A 26131-nucleotide genomic window follows, 5' to 3' on the forward strand; every position below is an offset into this window, starting at 1 on the left:
GTTGAGTTGGTACCACATGGGTTTGGGGAATTAATCTAAGACTTCCTGGAGGACCCCGCACGCTCTACTCCTCTGCCGCCCACCTCCTCACCGTCCCTCGGTCTCGCCTATCCCGCCGTCGACCCCTGGGCCACGTCCTCCCGCAGTCCTGGAACGCCCTCCCTCCTCACCTCTGCCAAACTAATTCTCTTCCCCTCTTCAAAACCCTACTTAAAACTCAGCTCCTCCAAGAGGCCTTCCCAGACTGAGCTCCCCTTCTCCCTCTACTCCCTCTACCACCCCCCCTTCACCTCTCCGCAGCTTAACCCTCTTTTCCCCCCATTTCCCTCTGCTCCTCCCCCCCCCTTCCCATCCCCTCAGCACTGTACTTGTCTGCTCAACTGTATATATTTTCATTACCCTATTTATTTAGTTAATGAAATGTACATCGCCTTGATTCTATTTAGTTGCCATCGGTTTTTATGAGATGTTCTTCCCCTTGACGCTGTTTATTGCCATTGTTCTTGTCTGTCCGTCTCCCCCGATTAGACTGTAAGCCCGTCAAACGGCAGGGACTGTCTCTATCTGTTGCCGACTTGTTCATCCCAAGCGCTTAGTACAGTGCTCTGCACATAGTAAGCGCTCAATAAATACTATTGAATGAATGAATGAATTTAGGGAGGCTTTGAAGATGGGGAGAGCAGTGAGCAAGTTAATTCTGGGTTGTGGGAGGGAGTTCCATCTTGGGGGACCTGTATGAGCAGGGAAGCAGCATAGCCTAGGGGAAAGAGTACTAGTTGGGGAGGCAGACAAGTGGCAGAGTTTTAATCCCATCTCTGTTACTTGTCTGCTGATTGACACTGGTCAAATCACTTACATTTTCTTTGTCTCAGTTACCTCATCTGTAAATTGGGGATTAAGACTGTTACCTCTATGCCAAACAGGTACTGTATCCAACCTGATTATCTTGTTTCTACCTCAGTGCTTAATATAGTGCCCAGCACATAGTAAGCACTTAACAAATATCTGGTGGTTTTTTTTATAAAGCAAGCATTCAGAAAGGGAAGACTGTACCTCAAAAGTGAGGTACAGTTAGAAAGAGAGCTTGGGAGGTGTGAAGAGTGCATGCTGGGTAGTAATGGGAGGAAGAAAACATATGTAAGATGGGAATGCTGATGGATTGAGGACATTAAACTCAGTCATTTAATTGGATTCAGTGGGAGACAGACAGCCATTGGAAGTTTTTGAAGAGCAGAAAGGTGCGTACCAACTGATATTTCAAGGAGATAATCCAGGCAGAGAAAAGTGGTTGAGGCTGAAGACAGAAAGATCTATAGATTATTTATATTGAAATCTATCTCCCTATCTGAAGCAGGTAAGAGGAAGCAGCGTGAGTCAGTGGAAAGAGCCTGGGCTTCGGAGTCAGAGGTCATGGGTTCGACTCCTGGCTCTGCCACTTGTCAGCTGTGTGACTGTGGACAAGTCACTTAACTTCTCTGTGCGTCAGTTACCTCATCTGTAAAATGGGGATTAACTGTGAGCCTCACTTGGGACAACCTGATTACCCTGTATCTACCCCAGTGCTTAGAACAGTGGTCTGCACATAGTAAGCGCTTAACAAATACCAACATTATTATCTGGACTGAAGCATATTGTGAAAAGGGAATGTGTTTGTGTTTGTATTCTCCCAACCACTTAGTACAGTGCTCTTCACACAGTAAGAGCTCAATAAATATGACTGATGATGAAAATGATTGTTTAGTCTTTCTATAAACCTATAAGTAGTATTTAGAACTTACAATGTCCAGAGCACTGTCCCTTCCTACCTTCCAGTCTAAAATCTAAGTATGGTAAGACAAGGTCTTTGACGAAGTTGGTAGCTCTCTGAGTGGAGCAGAAGGACCAGATTGGAATAATGCTTTGCAGATTGAGCCCAAACACCAACTACACCCTGTGTAGGGCTACATACCAAGGTTAGTTATAATAATAATGATGGCATTTGTTAAGTATTTACTATGTGCCAAGCACAGTTCTAAGCACTGGTGTAGATACAAGGTAATCGGGTTGTCCCACATAGGGCTCACAGTCTTCATCCTCATTATACAGATAAGGTAATTTAGGCACAGACAAGTTAAGTGACTTGCCTGAAGTCACATGGCTGATAAGTGGCAGAGCAGGGATTAAAACCCACAACCTCTGACTCCCAAACCCGCGCTCTTTCCACTAAGCCACACTGCTTCTCACATTTGCTTTGAAGATGCTCAGAGTGACTGCTCTTATCTCAAGTTGGGGCACCATAATAACAATGACAACAACAACAATAACAATGGTATTAAGTATTTCCTATGTGCCAGGCACTTTAATAACTCACCATTTTAAAGTGAGATAACTGAGGTACAAAGACTTGAAGTGATTTGCCCAAGGTCACACAGACAAGTAGCAGGACTGCGATTACAGCCCAGGTGCTTCTGACTCTCAGGCCTGTGCCCTATCCACTAGGACAAGCTGCTTCTCATTTTCCAGTCTTATCTTTTCAATTTAAACAGCTTCTAAACCACTCAACAAAGGAAAACAAAGAAACCACTGTTTCATTTGAGGTCAGATTGTAATCAGTCACTGGTGTTTGAATGTTGATGGTGTGGAAAGCACTTAAGAAATTGGGAGATTACAATACAACAGAGTTGGTAAACTGTTGCCTGACCATCGCAAGCCTACAAAGGCACAAGAATGAGTTTACTAAATTATGATGTACCATTAGGGTCTTAGACTCTTGCTTTTGCCTTGAGGAGCAGTGTTCTCTAATGGAAAAAGCCATGGGAGTCAGAGTACCTAGGTTCTCATCCTCCCTCTTCTAGACTGTAAACTCATTGTGGGCAGGGAATGTCTGTCGTTGTTTTGTACTCCACTAACCACTTAGTACAGTGCTCTGCGCACAAAAAACACCCAATAAATATGATTGAATTAGAGAATGAATAATCTTGGCTCCACCATCTCTCTGCCGTGTAATCTTGGGCATGTCACTTAACTTCTTTGTGCCTCAGTTTCCTCACCTGCAAATTGGAGATTCCACGTCTGTTCTTCCTATTTAGACTGTAAGCCCAGTGTGGGACTGGAACTGTGTCTGGCCTGACTAACCCTAGTGCTTGACACATAGTAAGGACTTAGCAAATACAAAAATCATCATCATCTACCTCCTCCTAGAAATGCCCCATCCAAACAGGAACCTGCAGGACCAATTGAATGAAATAGACTAAACAATCAATATTTACTGAGTGCCTAAGGTGTGCAGAATGTCATCATTATGGTATGTATTGAGCACTTAGTGTGTGCAGAGAACTGTACTAACCACTTGGGAGAGTACAAAAAGCAGAGAACTGGTAGACATATTTTTTTTCCCACAAGGAGCTTACAGTCTGCAGGGGGAGACCGACATTAAAATAAATTACGAGTACATATTTATATGCTGAGGGGGTGAGGTTATGGTGACTGTCAAGTGCTTAAAGGGTTCATCTCCAAGTGCATAGGCAGTGCAAATGGGAGAGGGGGTCTGAAATTAAAAGCCAACTAAACTAAAACTGTATTGAGCCCTTAATATGTGCAGAGTACTTGTATTAAGTGCTTGGGAGAATAGAACAATATAATAGACTCATTCCTGCCTATGTGAGTTTACAGTCTAGAGTAGGAGGCAGACATTAACATAAATAAATTTACTGATATGTGCATAAGTTCTGTGGAGCTGGGAAGGTGAATGAGTAAAGGGAGCAGGTCAGTGACACAGAGGAAGTGGGAGAAGAGGAAAGGAGGTTGGAGGAGATATGCCTTCAATAAGCCTTGGAAGGTGGGGAGAGTAATTGTCTGTTGGATATGAGAAGAGAGGGCAGGAGTGAGATAGATGAAATGTTCTTTATGAAATCCAAGAATATTTTGTGATGTCTCACATCTACATGTATTTCCTAGGTTTACTGTATAACCCAAAGCAGTTAAAGAGAAATCCCAAAACAGTAAAATCCCCACAAGAAAACCAGCATCATTTTCAGGTTTTTAAAAAAAGTTTATAAAAAGTTTGTAATGCATTCCCCCTACCTGATGAACCACCATGAGTGGGTAACCAAAGTCTGCATGTTCTTTTTGTCATCAGCTTGTTACATTTTAGTTTTTCCATTTGCCTTTTGAGATGAATTTGTGTTGTCACTTCTTGACATATGTTTTGGTCTGCCATTGATGTATTAGTTCTGTCTGGGGCTACTCTCAGCCTATGTGAGGTAAATAATTGAGTCATTCGATAGGGATGCATTACAAAAACAGCATTTGTAGATGAATCTTATTTGTCTTTAGTTTGTTCCTTGAAATATTGAGCTTCTTCAATATGAGCACCTGCATAAATTAAAAACACTTCTCAAAGAAACTAACCAGTCAATCAGATTGATTGGGGCTAAGGAAAAGTTGACTTCTTGGAATGATATTAAAATGAGTGATGGAGTGATTGGATAAATTGCTTGTGAAAAGTAGCAGAATGCCTTGAAATGTGTCTTTAAGAACCATCAAAATGAGCAAATTTACAGTAATTAATTTTGTCCTGCATATCAGCAGAATGACTGTGTATGTGGAATGTATTAAATAAGTATTAATGAAGAAATGGATTACCTCTCAGAAGTCATAGCTGAAGGCTGTAGCATTAACTAATTGATACAAGACATGATGGACGCATGGCTCTTTTTCCATGCTTGAATGGGGAAAAGAGAACTATAAAAGATGTAGGAATAAAAGTTATGGTATTGTTAAGCACGTACCATCTGCCAGGCACAGTTCTAAGAGTTGGGGTAGATATGAGGTAATTGGGTTGGACACAGTCCCTGTTCCACGTAAGGCTCACGTTCTTAATCCCCATTTTAATAATAATAATAATAATGTTGGTATTTGTTAAGCGCTTCCTATGTGCAGAGCACTGTTCTAAGCACCGGGGGAGATACAGAGTCATCAGGTTGTCCCACGTGAGGCTCACAGTTAATCCCCATTTTACAGATGAGGTAACAGAGGCACAGAGAAGGTAAGTGACTTGCCCACAGTCACACAGCTGATAAGTGGCAGAGCCAGGAGTCGAACCCATGACCTCTGACTCCAAAGCTCAGTCTCTTTCCACTGAGCCACACTTGATTTTACAAATGAGGGAATTGAGGCACAGAGAAGGTCACACAGCCGACAAGTGGCAGAGCCGGGATTAGGAAGTGTATGATGACTTATTTATACTGGGCAACTGATTGAGCAGACATAAGGACCCCAAAGAACCAAACAAAAAAAAATAATGCTAATAATGCCAGCTGGTATCTGATGCATTCTTTTGACTCCCCAGATGCTGTGTTATATTTTCTAGAACCAAGAAACAGCTAGGATAATTACTTAGGAGAGACTATGAAATGTGAAGGAGACACCTTTGATTTACTTGTTTTGACCATGCTAATTGGGTTCTAATTAGGCCAATCCAAACACAGAAATCAAGTATCTACTAAGGCGATAAATCTTAGATGTTCGTGTCTTAATTAAACTCTTTTTTCTTTAAAGAGAAACAGAACAGATTCACTTTTGATTAAGCAGGCACTTTTCCCACACTTTACCAATCTTAAACCCTGGGTAGAATGTGAATTCAATAAGGAGTTTCAGGATCTTCTGTTAAAATTTAGGGGCAGACAAATACATATCATCTTATGCCACTTGCTCTGCCTTATGACATTTTCTCTAATAATTACATGTTATCAGTATCCCTATGAACCTATGTCGGAAGCAGGAGGGGATCAGATGCATTGGGCAGGAGTTGGTTTATTTATTAGGATCCAAATATTAAGGCTTGCCTTGCTTGGATGTTGTTGTGGGACCTGAAAGGATATTGCAATGAATTTGTTTATCTTCTGTCTGAAGCGCACTTTAATTTGTCAAGAGTTACCTGACCCATTTGAGTGAATCAGTTTACACTCTGAAAATACTGGGTAATTTTTTTAAAACTATGCTCAAAGCTCTGATTTAGATTTCTGTGTGAAAATACTTTCTGGTAGGTCTAGTCCTATTAGAACTTGTTATGCCACAGTGTTTACTTTGTGCAGAGTTCTCTACTAAGAACTTTGGAGAGTACACTGTAGCAGAGTTGGCAAACAAGTTCCCTGCCCACGAGTAGCTTACAGTCTGTTGGAGGACAGATATTAATATAAATAAATTATGGCATGTATATAAGTGCACATTAAGTAGAAAGCAGCACTGCCTAATGGGTAGGGAATGGGCCTGGGAGTCAGAAGGACCTGGGGTCTACTCCTGGCTTGGCCACTTGGCTTCTGTGTGACCTTGGGTAAGTCACGTCACTTCTCTGTGCCTCAATTGCCTCATCTGTAAAATGGAGATTAAGGCTGCGAGCCCTTATGGGACAGGGACTGTGTCCAACCTCAGGGCCCCCCCCCCCCCCCGCCGCCTCAGGGACATTTGGTCATGAGCTCTGGGACTCTCTCGGCCGCTAGCCACTTGACTTTGAGTCTGATCGGGTAGGTCGGGACGTCCCCCGACCCTGGTCATCGCCTGCTTATTAACACTATTGTATTGTATCTTACTGTACCATGTTGCTATATTAGCAATTTCGCTTGTTATCGTTTATTGTCGTCAGTGCTGCCACCCACCTCTCTGGCCTCACCAGGCGCCTGACTTTGAGTTTGATCAGGTCGGCCCTTAATCGAGCCTACCCCCGACCCTGGTCATCGCCCGCTTATTAACACTACTGTATTGTATCATACTGTATCATGTTGCTGTATTACCGATTTCGTTTGTCACTGTTTATCGTTGTCAGTGCTGCCACCCACCTCTCTGGCCTCACCATGTCCCTCCTCCCCCACTCCTCCCTCATGCCCATTCCTATCCTCCCCTTCCCCTTCCCCTCTCTCGCTCAGCTCTTTCCCGCTCTCTCCTCTGCCTCCTCCCCCCTCCCCTCCCCCGCCCTAGAACCCCACTTTACCAGCGCTACCCCTCTTCCCCCTCCCCCTACTCTCCCCCCACCAAACCCCCTCCTCCCCCCCCCCTTCTCTCTTCCCCACCCACGCCCCATCCCAGTCCTCCTGTCCCACCGCTACCCCTCATCCCCCTCTCCCCGTCCAGGGCCCCGCCACCTCCTTCCCATCCAAACCCTCCCCTCCCCCCCGCCCTGTCCCCCCTCCCCCCCTTGCACCCACAGCTATTTTCAAGTGTGGCCTCTGGAACCCCCGCTCTATTACAGGTAAACTACCTTTCGTCCATGACCTTTTCGTCTCCCGCTCTCTCCTCCTCCTCGCCCTTTCGGAAACGTGGCTCTCTCCCGAAGACACGGTCTCTGCCGCCGCTCTCTCCAGCGGAGGCCTCTCCTTCTCCCACTCCCCCAGACTCACCGGTAAGGGAGGAGGCGTCGGCTTCCTCCTCTTGCCCCGTTGCCGCTTCCGCACTATCCCTCCTCCCCCCTTCCCTCTCCTTCCCCTCCTTCGAAGCCCATATCATTCGCCTCTACCACCCCCTCCAGATACTTGTCGCTGTCATCTACCGCCTTCCCGGTCCCACCTCCGACTTCTTCAACCACCTTGACCCCTTTCTCACCTTCCTTCTCTCCTTCTCTCTGCCCACTCTGATCCTCGGAGACTTCAACATCCATATGGATGTTCCCGACGACTCCTCTGCTGCCCGCCTGCTATCCCTCCTCGACTCTACCGACCTCCTCCTCCACCATACCGCGCCCACTCACCGACTCGGTCACACCCTCGATCTCGTCATCTCCTACCGCTGCATTATCTCCTCCCTCACCGACTCTGAAATCCCTCTCTCTGACCATAACCTTCTCACCTGCCTCATCTCTCACACTCCCTCCCCCTGCAAATCTTCGCTACTGCCCCACAGAGACTTCCGCTCTCGATCCCATCCGTCTATCCAAAAGCGTCTCTCCTCACCTTGCCGCCCTGTCCTCACTTCTCACTCTCGATGATCAGGTCTCCGCTCTCAACTCCACCCTCTCTACTCATCTCGACTCTCTTGCCCCCCTTTCCCTCCGCCGCTCTGGCTCCACTAACCCACAGCCCTGGACCACCTCCTCTGTCTGCCTCTTACACTCCTATGCTCGAGCTGCCGAGCGCTCCTGGCGAAAATCCAAGCACCAAGCCAACCTCACACACTTCAAATTTATCCTTTCCTGCCTTAACTCTGCCCTCTCCTCTGCCAGGCAAAACTTCTCCTCCCTCATCGATACCCATGCCCGTCACCCCCGCCGATTGTTCCGGACCTTTAACTCTGTCCTTAGGCCCCTCTTCCTCCCCCCCACCCCATCCCTCACCCCCATTGATCTGGCCACCTATTTCATCACAAAAATCAGCACAATCAGGTCTGAGCTCCTCAAAGTCACCCCTCCGCCTCTCCCATCCCCCCCACCAACCCTCTCCCCTACTTTTCCATCCTTCCCTGCAATATCCTCAGAGGAGATCTCCTCCCTCCTCGCAAGTGCCACCCCCTCCACCTGCGCCTTGGACCCCATTCCCTCTCACCGTATTAAAACCATCGCCCCTGCCCTCCTCCCTTCCTTAACTTCTATTTTTAACCACTCAATCTCCAATGGCTCCTTCCCCTCTGCCTTCAAACATGCCCACGTCTCCCCCATCCTAAAAATACCCTCTCTCAACCCCACTTCCCCCTCCAGTTATCGCCCTATCTCCCTACTACCCTTCCTTTCCAAAATCCTAGAACGAGTCGTCTACAATCGCTGCTTAGAATTCCTTAACTCCCATTCTCTCCTAGACCCCCTCCGATCTGGCTTCTGTCCCCTCCACCCTACCGAGACTGCTTTCTCTAAGGTCACCCGTGACCTCCTTCTTGCCAAATCCAATGGCTCCTACTCCATTCTGATCCTCCTTGACCTCTCTGCTGCCTTTGACACTGTCGACCATCCCCTCCTCCTCCATACCTTATCTCACCTTGGCTTCACAGACTCCGTCCTCTCCTGGTTCTCCTCTTATCTCTCTGGCCGGTCATTCTCGGTCTCCTACGCTGGAGCCTCCTCCCCCTCCCATCCTTTAACTGTTGGAGTTCCTCAAGGGTCAGTTCTTGGCCCTCTTCTGTTCTCCATTTACACTCACTCCCTTGGTGAACTCATTCGCTCTCACGGCTTTGACTACCATCTCTACGCAGATGACATGCAGATCTACATCTCCGCCCCTGTCCTCTCCCCCTCCCTTCGGGCTCGCATCTCCTCCTGCCTCCGGGACGTCTCCACCTGGATGTCGGCCCGCCACCTAAAACTCAACATGAGCAAGACTGAGCTCCTCATCTTCCCTCCCAAACCCGGTCCTCTCCCAGACTTCCCTATCACCGTGGATGGCACGACCATCCTTCCTGTCTCTCGGGCCCGCGATCTTGGTGTCATCCTTGACTTGTCTCTCTCGTTCACCCCACACATCCTATCCGTTACCGAGACCTGCGGGTTTCACCTTTACAATATCGCCAAGATCCGCCCTTTCCTCTCCACCCAAACGGCTACCTTACTATTACGGGCTCTCGTTATATCCCGGCTAGACTACTGTGTCAGCCTTCTCTCTGACCTCCCTTCCTCCTCTCTCGCCCCGCTCCGGTCTATTCTTCATTCCGCTGCTCGGCTCATCTTCCCGCAGAAACGATCTGGGCATGTCACTCCCCTTCTTAAACACTTCCAGTGGTTGCCTATCAACGTCCGCTCCAAACAAAAACTCCTCACTCTAGGCTTCAAGGCTCTCCATCACCTTGCCCCTTCCTACCTCTCCTCCCTTCTCTCTTTCTACCACCCACCCCGCACGCTCCGCTCCTCCGCCGCCCACCTCCTCACCGTCCCTCGGTCTCGCCTATCCCGCCGTCGACCCCTGGGTCACGTCCTCCCGCGGTCCTGGAACGCCCTCCCTCCTCACCTCCGCCAAACTGATTCTCTTCCCCTCTTCAAAATCCTACTTAAAACTCACCTCCTCCAAGAGGCCTTCACAGACTGAGCTCCCCTTCTCCCTCTACTCCCTCTACCACCCCCCTTCACCTCTCCGCAGCTTAACCCTCTTTTCCCCCCATCTCCCTCTGCTCCTCCCCCTCTCTCTTCCCATCCCCTCAGCACTGTACTCGTCTGCTCAACTGTATGTATTTTCATTACCCTATTTATTTAGTTAATGAAATGTACATCGCCTTGATTCTATTTAGTTGCCATTGTTTTTATGAGATGTTCTTCCCCTTGATTCTATTTATTGCCATTGTTCTCGTCTGTCCATCTCCCCCAATTAGACTGTAAGCCCATCAAACGGCAGGGACTGTCTCTATCTGTTGCCGACTTGTTCATTCCAAGTGCTTAGTACAGTATTCAATCTGCACATAGTAAGCACTCAATAAATACTATTGAATGAATATTGAATGATCTTGATAACCTTGTATCTTACCTAGTGATTAGAACAGTTCCTGGCACATAGAAAATAGCTTAAAAAATAGGCTTTAAAAATACTCAACAAAATCTTAATAAATACTTAACAAATGGAGGTTAACAAAAAGTGTTATGAAGCTGAGGGAGGGATGAATAAAGGGAGAAAATCCGAGCTCAAGATGAAATAAGGGAAGAGGAAAGGCGTGCTTATTCTGGGATGGCCTCTTGAAAGAAATGGGCTTTATACAACGGTTTAAAGGTGAGGAGAGTGATTGTCTGAGGGTTTTCCAGGTTTCCCCCTCTAGACTGTAAACTCTTTATGAGCAGGGAATGTGTCTGCTCTTGTATTTTACTCTCCCAAATGCTTAGTACTGTGCTGTTCACATTGTAAGCTCTCAATAAATACCATTGATTAATTCCAGGCCAGAGACAGGATGTGGACGAGAAGTTGGCAGCAAAGAAACAAAATGGAAGTACAGGTCCTAGATTGGCATTAGACGAGTGAAGTGTTTAGGTTGGATTTTATTAGGAAATCAGGAAGGCAAGGTAAGAAGGGGAAAGATGATTGAGTGTTTGAAAGTCTGTGTTTTGGAGTTTCTGTTTAATGTGGAGGTGGATAGGCAACCACTGGAGGATCATGAGTAGCGTGGAAACATAGACTAAATAGTTTTGTAGGAGAATGATCTGGGCAGCAGAGTGAAGTATGGATTGGAATGGGGAGAGACAAGAAGCAGGGAGGTCAGCAAGGAAGCTGATGCATTGACTAAGGTGGGATAGGATAAGTGCTTGGATTAACATGGCAGCAATTTGGAAGCAAGGGAAAGGACTGAATTTAATGATGTTGTGAAGGGAGAACAAACAAGATGTGGTGACAGATTGAATAGGTGGGTTGAATGAGAGAAATGTGTCGAGAGTATTAAGGTTATGGGTTTGTGAGACCGCAAGGATTATAGTGCTGTCTACAGTGATGGGAAAATCACAGCGAGGACAAGGTTTGGGTGGGAATGTGAGGAGTTATGTTTTGGCCCTGTTAAGCTTAAGCCGTCAATAGGACATCCAAGTAGAGACATCCTGAAGGCAGGAGGATATGCAAGACTGCAGAGCAGGAGAGAAATCAGGACTTGAATGTAGATTTGGGAATCATCCACATAAAGATGATAGTTAAAGCCATTGGAGAGAATGACTTCTCCAAAGGAGTGGATTAATGAGTCAACTGTAATATTAATAATAATTATTGTGGTATTTGATAGGTGCTTAGTATATACCAAACACTGTATGAAGCACTGGAGTAGGTGTAAGTTAACCAGGTCCCACATGGGACTCAAGGTCGAAGTAGGAGGAAAAACAAGTATTCACTCCCCATTTTGCAGATTAGGTAACTGAGTCATGAGAAGTTAAGTGTCTTGCCCAAGGTCACACAGCAGTTAAGTAGTGGAGCTGATATTAGAACCCAGGGTCCCTGACTTCCAGGTCCCTGCTCTTTACATTGGGAAACACTACTTTACAATAAAGTTTATATATTGTGAGCTTTCTATGTGCAGTGCACTGTACTAAGCATTTGGGAGAGTACAGAAGAGTTGATATACACCATCCCTACCTTCCAGGAGTTTACCATCTAGCAGATGCAATAAGGGATCTGGAAGTTCGATTAGAATTTGTTGCCAATGCTCTAGGAAATACTTCCAGCTCAACAGGCTATCATTGTCAAGTGATATGTTCATAATTATGTCTCAGATGATAAGTACAACTTTGAATTAACTGAGACAAAGCCAAATAAATTTTCAAGGTTAACAGATCCCTGCAATGACTCATGAGTGACATTGAGGGTTTTTGATATATATCTTAAAAACATCAGGGTCACACACCCAGGCATGAGTTTAAATTAGAAAGGACAGAAAAGGAGGGGGGAAAGTGCTTGTTGTGTCCAGCGTACAGTACTAAGAGCTTGGGAAAGCACAATATAAAAGAGTTGGTAGATGCATTCTCTGCCCTCAATGAGCTTATGGTCAAGAGGGCTGCTGTAGAAGTCAAATGCAGAAGCTTTGGTAGTTTGAATTCTCACAGCAGTTAAGATCGGGATCTCCATATGCTCCAGGAACATCCAGTTTGGTTTGAAATTCAGTGCCATTTGGCACCAGCATCCGTTAGAGATGCATCACCTTGGTTTCCTCCAGACCGAGTGTTAACTCATAGATAGAACTTAGCCAGTTCTGCAAGGGTTTCCTAATCAGCTCTGGGTCATTTTGTGGGGTGCTTTTGGAACCCAGTGTATGCCCAGAGCACATATATGAAAGATCTGAGGGCGTTGGATGGTACTTTCACCCTCTTTAGTTGGAGTTTCAACCGCATCCATATTCTTGGCTACATCCTCATGTGTTGCCAAAGTAGCATTACTTGAACGAGGCTGGACTTGACCATCAGAACTACTTTATTCTGCTGGTCTTGCTTACCACAATGTTCTGCACACAGTAAGTGCTCAATAAATATCATTGCCTGGGAAAGAATCTGACAAGGCTCCCTCTCGTCCCCCAACCAATTGTGATTTGGCCAGGCATATATTCTTTCAAAAATGTTACTATCTTGATGAATTAACTAATAATAATAAATGATAATAGTAATGTTGCTTAAGTGCTTACTAAGTGCTAAGAACTATTCTAAGTGCTGGGATAAATAAAAGTTCATCAGTTTGGACACAGTCCCTTCCCCACAAGGCACTCTTAATCACCATTTTACACTTGAGGTAACTGAGGTCTTGACAAGTTAAGTCACACAGCAGACAAGTGGCAGAGACAGGATTAGAACCAAGGTCCTTCTGACTCCCAGACCCATGTCCACTGTCTCTGTCCACTAAGCCACACTAGTAAATGACAAAATGAAGAGATGGGATTTCAGAACAAAAGGGCTTCCACATTGGGGAGAACAGTGATCTGACAACTGTTGAGTGGGATGGGGAATTCCAGACAGAGGGAAGCATGAGAGCAAGAGGTTGGTTATGGGACAGATGAGCACAGTAATCGGCAGTTTGAAAAGAATGAAGCTTAAAGATGGGGTCTAGTGGAAGATGAGCCCAGCTAGGAGGGAGAGAGCTCTTAAATCTTACACCCAATGGTTAGGAGTTTTTGCTTGATGTGGAGAGGATTGGCCAATCATTGGAAGGCTTTGGAGGAGTGGAGAGACTTTTTAGAAGAATGATCTAGGCAGCAGAGTGAAGTGTGGACTGAAGAGGGGAGAGACAGGAGGCAGAGATGGCAGCAAGGAGGCTAATGGAGTAATCAAGCTGAGGTATGACAAGTGCCTAGATGAACATGGTGACAATTCCAAAAGAAAGAAAGGGGGAGATTCTGGAAATGTTATAAAATTGAAACCATCACGAATGATCTCCCTAAAATCCGTCCCTCTGCTCCTCTTCATTTCCTCCCTTCTCCTATGACTTGCTACCCTCCCAAGAGTCTCATTAGTATCTCTAGAAGAGATCTCTTACCTCCTCTCCAAGTCTACCCACTCCACCGATGCCTCATCCCATACCTTCATACCTTTTTAAAACCGTAGACCCTTTCTTTCTTCCCTTGCCCTCTCGTATCTTAATTTGTTAATTTCCTACTACATCCCAACATATTTCACTCCGCTAATGTCAACCTACTCACTCTCTCTTGATCTTGTCTGTCCTGCCACCAAGCTGACTGTGGCCTGGAACTCTCTATCTGGAACCCTTCAGATCACCACTCTCCCCACCTTCACATTTTTTTAATGGTATTTGTTAAGTGCTTACTATGTGCCAGGCACTGTACTGAGCACCAGGGTAGATACAATCGGTGTGGACACAGTCCATGTTCCACATAGGACTCGAAGTATTAATTGCCATTTTACAGATGAGGTAACTGAGGTACACAGAATTTGTGACTTGCCCCAGGTCACACAACAGCATGGCCTGATGGGTAGAACATGGGCCTGGGTGTCAGAAGGACTTGGGTTCTACTCCCAACTCCTCTACTTGTCTGCTCTGTGACCTTGGGCAAATCACATAAGTGCTTAACAAACACCATTAAAAAATTAAGTGGCAGATCTAGGATTAGAACCCAGGTCCTTCTGACTCTCCGGCCCTTGCTCTATCCACTAGGCCGTGCTATTTCTCTTATTAAGGTCACATTTCCTCCGAGAGGCCTTCCCCTCTTTTCCCAATTCTCTCTCCTTGCTGTGCTGCCTGTGCACTGGACTCTGCACTCTCTGAGCACTTGATATTCATCCCATCCTCATCCCTAGAGCACTTATAGACATATCCATAACTTATATATTTATAATTTGATAGACTTTAAGCTCCTTGTGGGCAGGGAGCATGTCTACCAACTCAGTTGTATCCTCTTCCAAGTGCTTAGTAGAGTGCTTTGTGCACAGAAAGTGCTCAATAAATACCATTGATTGATTGACAGACTTACCTCCGCCTCAAACAAAAACTCTTCACCATTGACTGTAAAGCACTCTACCCCTCCTCGCTGCCTTCCTTTCATTCATTCACTTGCATTTATTGAGTGCTTATTGTGTGCAGAGCACTGTACAAAGCGCTGGGAAAGTACAGTTCTGCAACAGATAGAGACAATCCCTACCCAACGGCCGTTGGACGTTCATTCTCGGTCTCCTTCTCGGACTCCTCCTCCCCCTCCCATCCACTTACCGTAGGGGTTCCTCAAGGGACAGTTCTTGGCCTTCTGTTTTCCATCTATACTCACTCCCTTGGTGAACTCATTGCTCCCACACCTTCAACTAGGATCTCTAAACAGATGACACTCAAATCAACATCTCCTCGCTTGTTCTCTCCCCCTCTCTCAGGCTCATATCTCCTCCTGCCTTCAGGACATCTCCACCTGGATGTCTGCCCGCCACCAAAAACTCACCATGTCCAAGACGGAGCCCCTTATCTTCCCTTCCAAACCCTGTCCTCTCCCTGACTTTCCCCTCACTATGGACGGCACTACCATCCTTCCTCTCTCACAAGCCCCATACCTCAGTGTCATCCTTGACTCTGCTCTCTCATTCACCCAACACATCCAATCCGTCACCAAAACCTGCTGGTCTCACCTTTACAGAATCGCCAAGATCCTCCTTTTTCTCTCCATCCAAACTGCTACTATGCTGGTACAAGGTCTCATAATGTCCCGACTGGATTATTGCATCAGCATCCTCTCGTATCTTCCATCCTCCTGCCTCTCCCACTCCAGTCTATTCTTCATTCTGCTGCCCAGATTATCTTTCTGCGGAAAGGCTCTGGGCATGTCACTCCCCTCCTCAAAAACCTCCCTTGGTTGCCTATCAACCTTTGCATGAAAAAAAAACCTCCTCAACTCTTGGCTTCAAAACTCTCCATCGTCTAGCCCCCTCCTACCTCACCTCTCTTCTCTCCTTCTACTGCCCACCCCATACACTCCGCTCCTCTGCCGCTCACCTCCTCAAGGTCCCCCGTTCACGCTTGTCCCACCGTCGACCCCTGGCCCACATCCTACCACTGCCCTAGCATGCCCTCTCTTCTCACATCTGCCAAACTAACTCTCTTCCCCTCTTCAAAGCCCTCCTGAGAGCTCACCTCCTCCAGGAGACCTTCCAAGACTGAGCCCTCCCTTTCCCTCTGCTCCTCTTCAGCTCCCCATTTCCCCCACTCCCTCCCTCTGCTCTTCCCCTTTCCCCTCCCAACAGCACTTGTGCATATTTGTGCATATGGGAAGCAGGTTGGCTCAGTGGAAAGAGCCCGGGTTTAGGAATCAGAGGTCATGGCTTCAAATCCCGGCTCAGCCACTCGTCAGCTGGGTGACTTTGGGCAAGTCACTTAACTTCTCTAGGCCTCAGTTACGCCATCTGTAAAATGGGGATTGACTGTGAGCCCCACGTGGGACAACCTGATCACCTTGTATCCCCCAGCGCTTAGAACAGTGCTTTGCACATAGTAAGCGCTTAACAAATACCATTTTTCTACAGTGCTCTGCACGTAGTAAGAGCTCAATAAATACGATTGAATGAATGAATGAATGGGCTCACAGTCTACGAGGGGGAGAAAGACAACAAAACAAGTCTACAGGCATCAGTAGCATCAAAACAGATAAATAGAATTATAGATACATAAACATCATTAATAAAATAAGGAGAATAATACGTACAAATATACACAAATGCTCTGGGGCAGGTCCTGTACACTTCACTCTTCTCGCGCTAACCTTCTCACTGGGCTTTAATCTTGCTTATCTCATCCCTGTCCCTTAGCCCAGCCCACATCGCCCTGATTTATTTGTATTGATGTCTATCTCCCCACCTCTAGATTGTGAGCTCCTCATGATTGATGTCTATCTCCCCACCTCTAGATTGTGAGCTTGTTATGGACAGAGAATGTCTATTTATTGTTGTACTCTCCCAAGCACTTAGTACAATGCTCTGAACACAGTAGGTGCTCATTAAATCTGATTGAATGATTAAATAAAGGATTTGAGAGGGAATAACCAAAAATTATGCCAAGGTTATCAATTTGAGAGGCAGGAAAAACACTGGTGGTGTTTTCCTCTTTGACGCAGAATTTAGGTGGGAAGGAGGATTAGTAAAATAAAATGAGATCAGTTTTGCACATATTGAGCTTGAGGCACAGTGGAACATCCATGTAGAGAGGTGCTGGAAGTAGAGATTATGCAATTGCAAAGGAGGAGGGAGGTCCTGTCAAAGTGGATTGATGAGATAATCGCATAGAGGTGAAACTGTGGTTGTGGATAAGATCCCCAAAAGAGAAAAAGGAAAGGGACCCAGATCACCACCTCCAGGAGGCCTTCCCTGATTAAGTTCTATTTTCCCCCGGCTCCCTCTTGCTTCTTCATCGCCTGTGCATTTGGATTTGTGACTTGTGGTCATCAATGTTTGCCCCACACTCAGTCCCACAGCCCTTATTTACATAACTATTAATTTTATTATGTAAATTATATTAATGTTTGTCTCCCCCTCTAAACTGTATGCTCACTGTGGACAGGGAATTTGGCTACCAAATGTTTTGTATTGTACTCTCTCAAGTGCTTAGTACAGTGCTCTACACACAGTAAGCACAATAATTACAATTGATTGAGACACCCACTGATTGTCGTGCACCCTCTAGTGACACCTGCCATGCCCATGGGGAGTTTACATTCTCACAGGTGAGGCAAAACTAAAAATAAAACAAATAGTTCAGGAAAGTAATTGAATGTCCAAATGAATGAACATAACTCAAATGTGTTGAGGATGATCGGTCATTCAGTGGTATTTATTGAGCACGTACTGTGTGCAGGGCACTGTATTAAGCACTTGGGAGAGTTCAATAAGTATATTATATAGAGAAGCAGCATGGCCTGGTGGATAGAGGATAGGCCTTGGAGTCAGAAGGGTTCCAAACCCTGCTCTGCCACTTATTTGCTGTGTGAATTCATTCAAGTCACTTAACTTCTCTGTGCCTGTTAGCGCATCATGACATCTTCCCTGCCCACTATGAGCTTATAGTCTAGAGGGGTCACAGATATGAATATTAAAAAAATAGATTATGGATATGTACTAAAGTGCTGTGGGGCTGAGGGCAGTGGGAGCAAATCAGGGCAACACAGAAGGGAGTGAGAGAAGAGGAAACAGGGGTTTCTTCAGGGAAGACCTCTTGGAGGAGAAATGCCTTCAATCAGGCTTGGAAGGTGGGTAGAGTAATTGTCTGACAGCTATGAGTAAAAAGTGTGTTTCAGGCCTGAGCTTGGTGGTGAGATAGGCAAAACAGAGGTACCACCCTGTCAGTTTGTTGTAGGGGAAATTACTGTGAAACCTGATGTGTCGTACCTGGGGTCGGGCTATTACTTGGACACAAGCTTGGGTTCTGCTTGCCAGGGACTCACTAGGCTCTGGTGATGATTCTGAGGGAAAATCCTTGGGCTGCTGTTTCCCTTCATGTGATCTTTAGAGAAAGTAGTCCAAACTCACCTGACTTTACTAAACCAGGTTCTCTCAATCAGTCCACCAATGTTGTGTCTTGAGAGTTTACTCTGCATTGAGCACTGTACCAAGTGCTTGGAAGAGTTCAATAGATTAAATAGACATGATCCCTTCCCACAAAGAGTTTACACTCTGGAACAGAGATGGGCCCTAAAATAAATTCCTATTAGGGGAACTGACCTCATATAGATACAAAAGTAAGCACTTGGGATGGAGATGGGTAATCAAGTCCATGAGGGTATGGATTGAAATTTAGGCAGAAACTAAGGTGGAGAGATATGGTTAGTGTTATAGTGTTATTCTTTAGAGAGGCAGCATGGCCTAGTGGGTGGAGCATGGGCCTGGGAATCAGAAAGATTTGGGTTCTAATCCCAACTCCTCCATGTATTTGCTGTGGGACCTTGGGCTGGTCCCATAACTTACCTGTGTTTCAGTTACCTCATCTGTAAAATGGGCATTAAGATTGTGAGCTCCATATGGGACAGGTATTGGGTCCAACCCAAATTGCTTGTACTCACCTCGGTGCTTAGAACAGTGCCTGGCACATAGTAAATCACTTTACAAATACCACAGTCATTATTATTATTAGTATTGTAGAGTTATATATTGTTGGGATATATTGGATACTCCAAGCTCTTAGTATAGTGCCCAGAGCACAGTGAGCACTCAATAAATATGATTGATTGATTAGTCAGGGGAGGCTTTGTGGAGAAGTGATTTTCATGGGGCTTTTGAAGATAAGGAAAATTGCACTAGCAGCTTTCTCATAATCAGTCAAGCACTGTTGGAAATGATAGTCATACTTTCAGACCATTTGGTCACGGCTTGGCATGGCTAAGGAAGCAGCATCACCCAGTAGAAAGAGCTTGGGCCTGGGAGTCAGCGGACCTGGATTCTAATTTTGACTCTGCCACTTTGCTGTGTTACCTTGGGGAATCACTTAACTTTTCTTGAGCCTCAGTTTCCTCATCTGTAAAAGGGGGTTAAATCCCCCTCCCTCTGTTTTAAGAGTGTGAATCCCATGTGGAACAAGGACTGTGTCCAACCTGATTACCTTGTGTCTATCCCAGGATTGAGAAGAGTGTACTGGACACATAATAAGTGCTAAGCAAATAACCAAAATATCATTATTATTGACCAATTACTACTCAAAGGTTCTTCACATTCATTCATTCAATCATATTTATCAAGTGCTTACTTTCTGGAGAAGAACACTGTACTAAGCACTTGGGAGAGTACAACAGTAAACATTCCCTGCCCACAAAGAGGACTCCTGGAGTGTAACCTGTAAAAGTGTAATGGTTCTTTGCCAGAATCTGCCTTTTAAATATGAAACCATACACTTGATGAATGATTTTAACTTTTTCCTTTAGCAGGGAAAAGGATTACCTTTTTGTTTTTCATTTTGGAAAATCCAGTGCTGCACCCCTAAGCCCAAGTAACTCTCACTTTCATATCAGTGCAGTTGAATTAGCCAACGATGCTTTGAAACATCACAAGTATTTTTAGGATGCTTGAGGTACATAGACAGAAGGGCTTAAAAGTATCACTATTCATCTTCTTGCAAGCAGATAATAAGCACATTGAATCCAAACTATTTGTAGTTTGAGTTATTGCCAAGGTAATAATCCATAAAACTGGAGTCCTAAATTTCAGACTTCACTGCCTTATTCTTAGAAGGCAGTTCACTTAAGAGTTTTTGAACACCTTAGGGAATTTACCAAGGAGTGTTCAGAAAGCACTATAGTTTTAGTGTTGGCTAGGACAATGTGTACTACTATTAAACATACTTCAGGCTGTTCTTGGAAGGTTTAAGTAAGAAGAATTACGTTCCACATTTAGTATAGACATCTGAATCAATGATTGAAATGAAAATTATACATTTCTCACAGCAGATTAAATTGGCAGTCTAAGGCAAGCATTTCTTCTCTTCTAGAAGACTTTAAGTCTTGATCACCCATCCTTACCACTTAATAGTATTAATAACAATAACTGTCATTTTTATGTGCTTCTTGTGTGCCAGGTACTGTTCTGAGCATTCAGGTAGATTGAATTGATGAGGTTGAACATAGTCCCTGCCCCTCAGGCTCATAATTTAAGTAGGAGGGAGGACGGATAATAAAGCTCCATTTTACAAATGAGGAAAGTGCAACACAGAGAGGTGAAGTGACTTACCCAAGGTCACACAATAGATCAGAGGCAGAGCCAAAATTTATCAATCAGTTGTATTTATGGAGCACTTACTGTGTGCAGGGCAATGTACTAAGCACTTAGACTGTACCCCAGGTCCTCTATCTCACACTCTCATGCTTTTTCCACTAGGCAACGCTGCTCCTAAGTTTAGATAATTAGAGCCTTTTGGAGAAAGAGGGAAATTTTATACCAGCCCTTTGGAGCCAACTTAAATGTCAGTGTCCAAGCCCTTCTGGATGTGACTTAGACTACTCATTCATACACAGTTTCACCGAGCTGTCCTCTCTAAATGAAAAAATGAAGGAAGCCTAAGGCTAAGTGTGACCATGAGGCTTTGGACAAGGTGACTCTAATAGGTCGCATGCATCCTGGCGAAATTTCTCTGTGTGGTTCCACTTGAACTAGCCCTAGCTGGCAGTGAACTAAAAGTCTGCAGGGTTCAGAACTGCCCATTTTTCACCCATCATGAACACCACATGGGGGAAGAAAGCCCCAGTAAACAGAAGCAAAGCAAAAGCCTATTGAATGGATTTCATTTCAGCAAATCACATAGCATATTAAATTTCTCAGAAGCATGAAAATATGAAGTCCTTTATTGCTCAGTTTAATTATGCTTTTTGCATGCTATCTCTTCCTCCTTAAAAATGAAATGAGCCAAAAGCTGAAAAAAAATTGAAAACATAAAGCCAGAATCATTTTTTTTTTAACTGCAAGAAACATTCCTGTGATAAATGTGCTTAACAGTTTAGTAAATAAAGCAGATTTATTTTCTGGGGCTGAAAGATTAAAAACATTAGCTGAGTCCCTCATACAGAGGTTCACATCTGCTCCTAAAATCTATTTTTTTTTTTAAGACTCCTACATTAGCAGGCCAAAGATCTACAGAGCTTTACTGTTTATATTGATCACAAAATTCTTTTCTCTGTGGGGGCTTACTTTATCTTCAATCCTTAGACCCATCCCTGTTGGTATTTTGCAGCTGAAGCAATTTGTGGTTTCATGAGGAGTTAATTGACTGAATTGTCATGTGGGTTTTTACTGTCATCTTTACCACCACCCTTTGTTTCTAAATACTCATTGATTTCATCCACCGTAACAGGTGATTGATAAAAGACCTTTGCTTTAATTGATAAAGGCTTCCTTGAAATAGTAAATAGCAAACAATCATCCATTAGTTACTTGTCATTAACTGATGTATGTTTTCAGTAGTGAGTCAGGTCCTTAGAGCACAGAAAAGCCTTTTTTTTGTCTGCAGCAAATAAAAGCTGTAGGCTATAGGGAGATTGAAGAAGACACATTCATTCTTTCAAATGGAGAAAAAAATCAAAATGATTCTGTTAGCTTGACTTTGGGATAGCCAGGGGATTTGGGACTCCACTCTAGAGTTGATGACTAAACTAGAAATTTGATTGCACACCAGAAATAAGTAAATTTCAACCCTATTTTACCAGCGGGGAAATTTGAAACTATTAGGTACTTATTTGCCCCAAAGCATTTGGCAAATGACTGATTTCAGAGTAGAATCCAGGACTCCTGATTCCATATCACATACTTAAATAATTGTACCTTAAATCTTCCCCATCATTTGAATGAAATGGTGAATTGAAGGTGTTGGGAAATGACAATTTAACCCACTGCCAATGTGGTAAATACAAGATATTTCAAAGATGACTGAGGAGAGACACAGTGTTTTCACTAGCTTTTTGAGGGCATGGTCTGTTTTTTGTTTTTATTGAACCCTTTCAAGTGTCAAAATGCTTCCCAAACCATAGGTGTTATTATACAAATACTATCAAATGATTGAGGAGGACCATTAAAAGAAAATACCTCTTTTTGTTTTCACATACTAGAAATTAGCAAAAAGAGACTTGATTGGTGTGGCAGTAGTAATATTTACCAATCAGTCCATCAGTGGAATTTGAGAACTTACTGTGTGCTGAGCACTCTACTAGAAGCTTGGGATGGTACAATACAGCAGAGTTTGTAGATGTTCTGTACTCGAAAAGGGAATGGAACTCAAAGGCAGTGAGGATTCGAACTCAAGGTGGTGACGCAAGCACGGAAAGTAACACTCAGAGACAGTGTTGGATAGATCAGAAAAGGGAGGAAGGTGACCGAGTGCCCGTTCACCTCCGGAGAGGTACGAGTGACCCAACGGCCCCCCTCTCCTGTTTGAGAAGTACAGGAGAAGTAGCCAATCACAAAAGAACTCGGACAAGTGTGTTTTCTTCAATGACAAAAGAGACTCTTCAAGCAGGCCTTATCTGTTTTGGGAAAGAAGCAATCTCTTGTCCCCCTGGAATTTGGAATTTGCAGATGTGATATACATCCCACCTGAAATGGGGGACTTCCTGAGACAAAAACAGAGTCATTTAGATCAAGAGCTGCTATGCTCAGAATGCTGTTTTCAAAATTCCCCCTTTTGATCCCAGCAGGGCCCAGACCCTGCGGAGATCACATGTCCCTCCTCGAGGTACAGAGGTCTTCCGTGAGAAACGGCGCCTATGGGGAGCTGTAGGTCTTCGCTGGGTGATCTCGAGAAGGTCTTCCCATGTGAGGGGTGCTCCTGACGGGCGCAACAGCATAATCGATTGGGCTGCCTTTTGGAAACACAGCTTTAGAAGATGAATGACACAGCAAACCAGGAAAAGGGCACATATAGTAGGGAGGATAAAGGCAATTAGTCCACTGGTCAAATTTCCCAGCCAAGCAGGCATGTTCGAGAGTCCCAACCAATCCCACCAGGACCCAGAAGCATAGTCGTGCTGGGAAGGCAGGCGACCCATTTGAGTTGTGATTTTCTGAACGTCAGTCTCTATGCGACTCGACTCATCTCGGTAGAAACAACAGGACTGGTTTAAGACCACGCAGACCCCTCCCTGATTGGCGAGGAGTAGGTCTAAGGCCATTCGGTTCTGTTGGGCCACACGGGACAGGGAACTCACCTCCGACGGAAGGGCGGTGATGGAGTCTCCTGTGTAGTTGGCTAAGAGACGGAGCTCAGCAGAGAGATTGAAAAGGGATCGGGAGAGACTTTCCATGCCCACAATGGGGAAAAAGACCAAGAGCAAAGGCATGCCATCCATAAAAAGAGAGGTTTTGATGTACAGACAATCCTGGCACAATAACTCCTAAGGCACAAATTCCAGGATTCTCAGTTAAATTGCTGAGGGTCCTGTGCTCCAAAGACAATTGGGCAATTCTCCAAGTTCAGTGGTCCTCAGGGAGTTTCTTGGTGCCTGGGCTACCAGGACCTTAGCTGCATTGTCCTGTTTCATAGTCTCTACATGACGAGCAATCCCTCTGAGTTCGGTAAGGGGCTTAGAACTCCATCTGGGAATAAATTTATCAAAATAATTAGAAAATTTCCCTTGTTTAACAAAGGCAGTAGCTAGAGCCCTGACGTCCCGATCATTATTCAAATTCAACTGTACTAAAGTCTCAGCCGCTTCACTTAATCGATTAAAGAATTCATCTGAGGTCTCTATGTCCTTCTGCCTCAGCCCATTAAAGGAATCCCAATCAGGTTAGGGTTTCCTACCTATCTCCTGAATGGTGATTAATAGGGTCTGACGAGCCTGTGTGAGGCGCTGCCAGTCTCCTTCTACATTCAAGTTCTAATTAGGATCCGCAACTGGCCAAGCCACATGGGGCTGGCCTTCACTTTCTAATTTTACGGTCTGGGCACGTATGCGCTTCCTCTCATCTCTAGTAAAAAAAAGTTCCAACAGCTCCTCTACATCTGCCCAGTTTGGAGAGTGGGTCCTATAGATGCCCAAAACTCGTCTATGGACCTCCGTAGGATTTTGAGCGAAGGGAGGAGTATTCTGTTGCCACAGCAACAGTGTCTGGGGCTGGAATGGGATATGGGAGCGAAGGGAAGTAACCATTAACTGTCCACCCTCAGCAGGGATCTGTTGATGAGATACCTGTACTGGGGCCATGACTGCGGGAGGTGGATGCACCGGTGGGAGGTAGGATGGTGGGGAAGGGCTAAGTGAGGGGGCTATGGGCAACTGAGGATATAGTCCAGGTGGCCGGGGAGAACTGCACCCAAGAATAGACGTTTTAGGGGTGGCTAGTGCTTCGGGAACACTGCCAGGATTTTCTCTTGTTCCCGCCTCAGCCCATAAATACCAATAACACATATCCCCGGCACGAGAGATGCATAGGATCTCCCAGAGTCTTTTGAGAATTTGAGGATCAAACGAACCTCCTTCAGGCTAGATATAATGGCCGGTTTGATCTTGAAACTGGGTCCATACTTTATGACACTGCAAGAATTTTTTTCTCGTCATTCCTTTTTGTACCGGAAGGACACCCTCGTCCCACAACTTCTGCAATTTAGTTAAACACTCATTAGGCTTACTGTGACCTGACCCCATACTGATCAACGGTCCCGCCTAAATGATTAGGATCCTGGGTTGCCTCCCAGACCCTACCCTGGGACGTCTCCCAGACCCTAGTGAAACGTCTTTCACTAGAAACCCTCCAACCCTACACCGGGAGGAGAACCCTTTCCCTATTTCCAGGAAAGAATCATCGCTTACCCACTCTCTGACGGGCGCTCCTAATTAAGCAGAACCAGGTCAAAGGAGGGAGGGAGGATCTGGGCCCTAAAAGCGGATCCCTTAGACTTACGATTGCACGCTAGGTGGATTCACCGTCCCCTCTCTGATCCATTCTGCATTGAAGTTGGTCATGGCACGAGGGTCCCTTCGTGGTCGCCAAGAAACTGTACTCGAAAAGGGAATGGAACTCAAAGGCAGTGAGGATTCGAACTCAAGGTGGTGACGCAAGCAAGGAAAGTAACACTCAGAGACAGTGTTGGATAGATCAGAAAAGGGAGGAAGGTGACCGAGTGCCCGTTCACCTCCGGAGAGGTACGAGTGACCCAACGGCCCCCCTCTCCTGTTTGGCTGTGCCTTTATTTGCAATGTATAGGAGAAGTAGCCAATCACAAAAGAACTCGGACAAGTGTGTTTTCTTCAATGACAAAAGAGACTCTTCAAGCAGGCCTTATCTGTTTTGGGTAAGAAGCAATCTCCTGTCCAAGCAGGCCTTATCTGTATTGGGAAAGAAGCAATCTCCTGTCCCCCTGGAATTTGGAATTTGCAGATGTGATATACATCCCACCTGAAATGGGGGACTTCCTGAGACAAAAACAGAGTCATTTAGATCAAGAGCTGCTATGCTCAGAATGCTGTTTTTAACACTATCCTTGCCCACAATGAGCTTACAATCTAAGCAGCGAGGGTTAGTGGAAAGAGCATGGGTTTAGGAGTCATGGGTCATGGGTTCTAATCCCAGCTCTGCCACCTGTCAGCTGTGTGACTTTGGGCAAGTCACTTAACTTCTCAGTGCCTCAGTTACCTCATCTGTAAAATGGGGATGAAGACTGTGAGCTTCACGTGGGACAACCTAATTACCCTGTTTCTACCCCAGTGCTTAGAATAGTGCTCAGCAGCATATAGTAAGCTCTTAACTAATACCAACATTAGTATTATTATTATTATTACATGGGGAGGGAGACATTAAAATAGATTAGGGGTAGAGCAAAATAGTAACATTAGATAA

General features: G+C 45.1%; 1 protein-coding gene and 1 long non-coding RNA gene across 2 annotated transcripts in view; one reads left to right on the forward strand and one right to left on the reverse strand.

Annotated features, from left to right (window-relative positions):
- PRKN (parkin RBR E3 ubiquitin protein ligase) overlaps positions 1-26131 on the forward strand; it is a 1416888-nt gene that overhangs the window by 1044502 nt on the left and 346255 nt on the right. The window lies entirely within an intron of this gene.
- Positions 21132-25323, reverse strand: LOC114809163. The gene is made up of 3 exons (XR_003756924.1): positions 25196-25323; positions 23500-23887; positions 21132-21215 (listed from the first exon to the last, which is right to left on the reverse strand). It is a non-coding gene; the product is annotated as an uncharacterized LOC114809163 (long non-coding RNA).

Source organism: Ornithorhynchus anatinus, chromosome 2 (assembly GCF_004115215.2).
Source record: "Ornithorhynchus anatinus isolate Pmale09 chromosome 2, mOrnAna1.pri.v4, whole genome shotgun sequence".
Lineage (NCBI taxonomy): Eukaryota > Metazoa > Chordata > Mammalia > Monotremata > Ornithorhynchidae > Ornithorhynchus > Ornithorhynchus anatinus.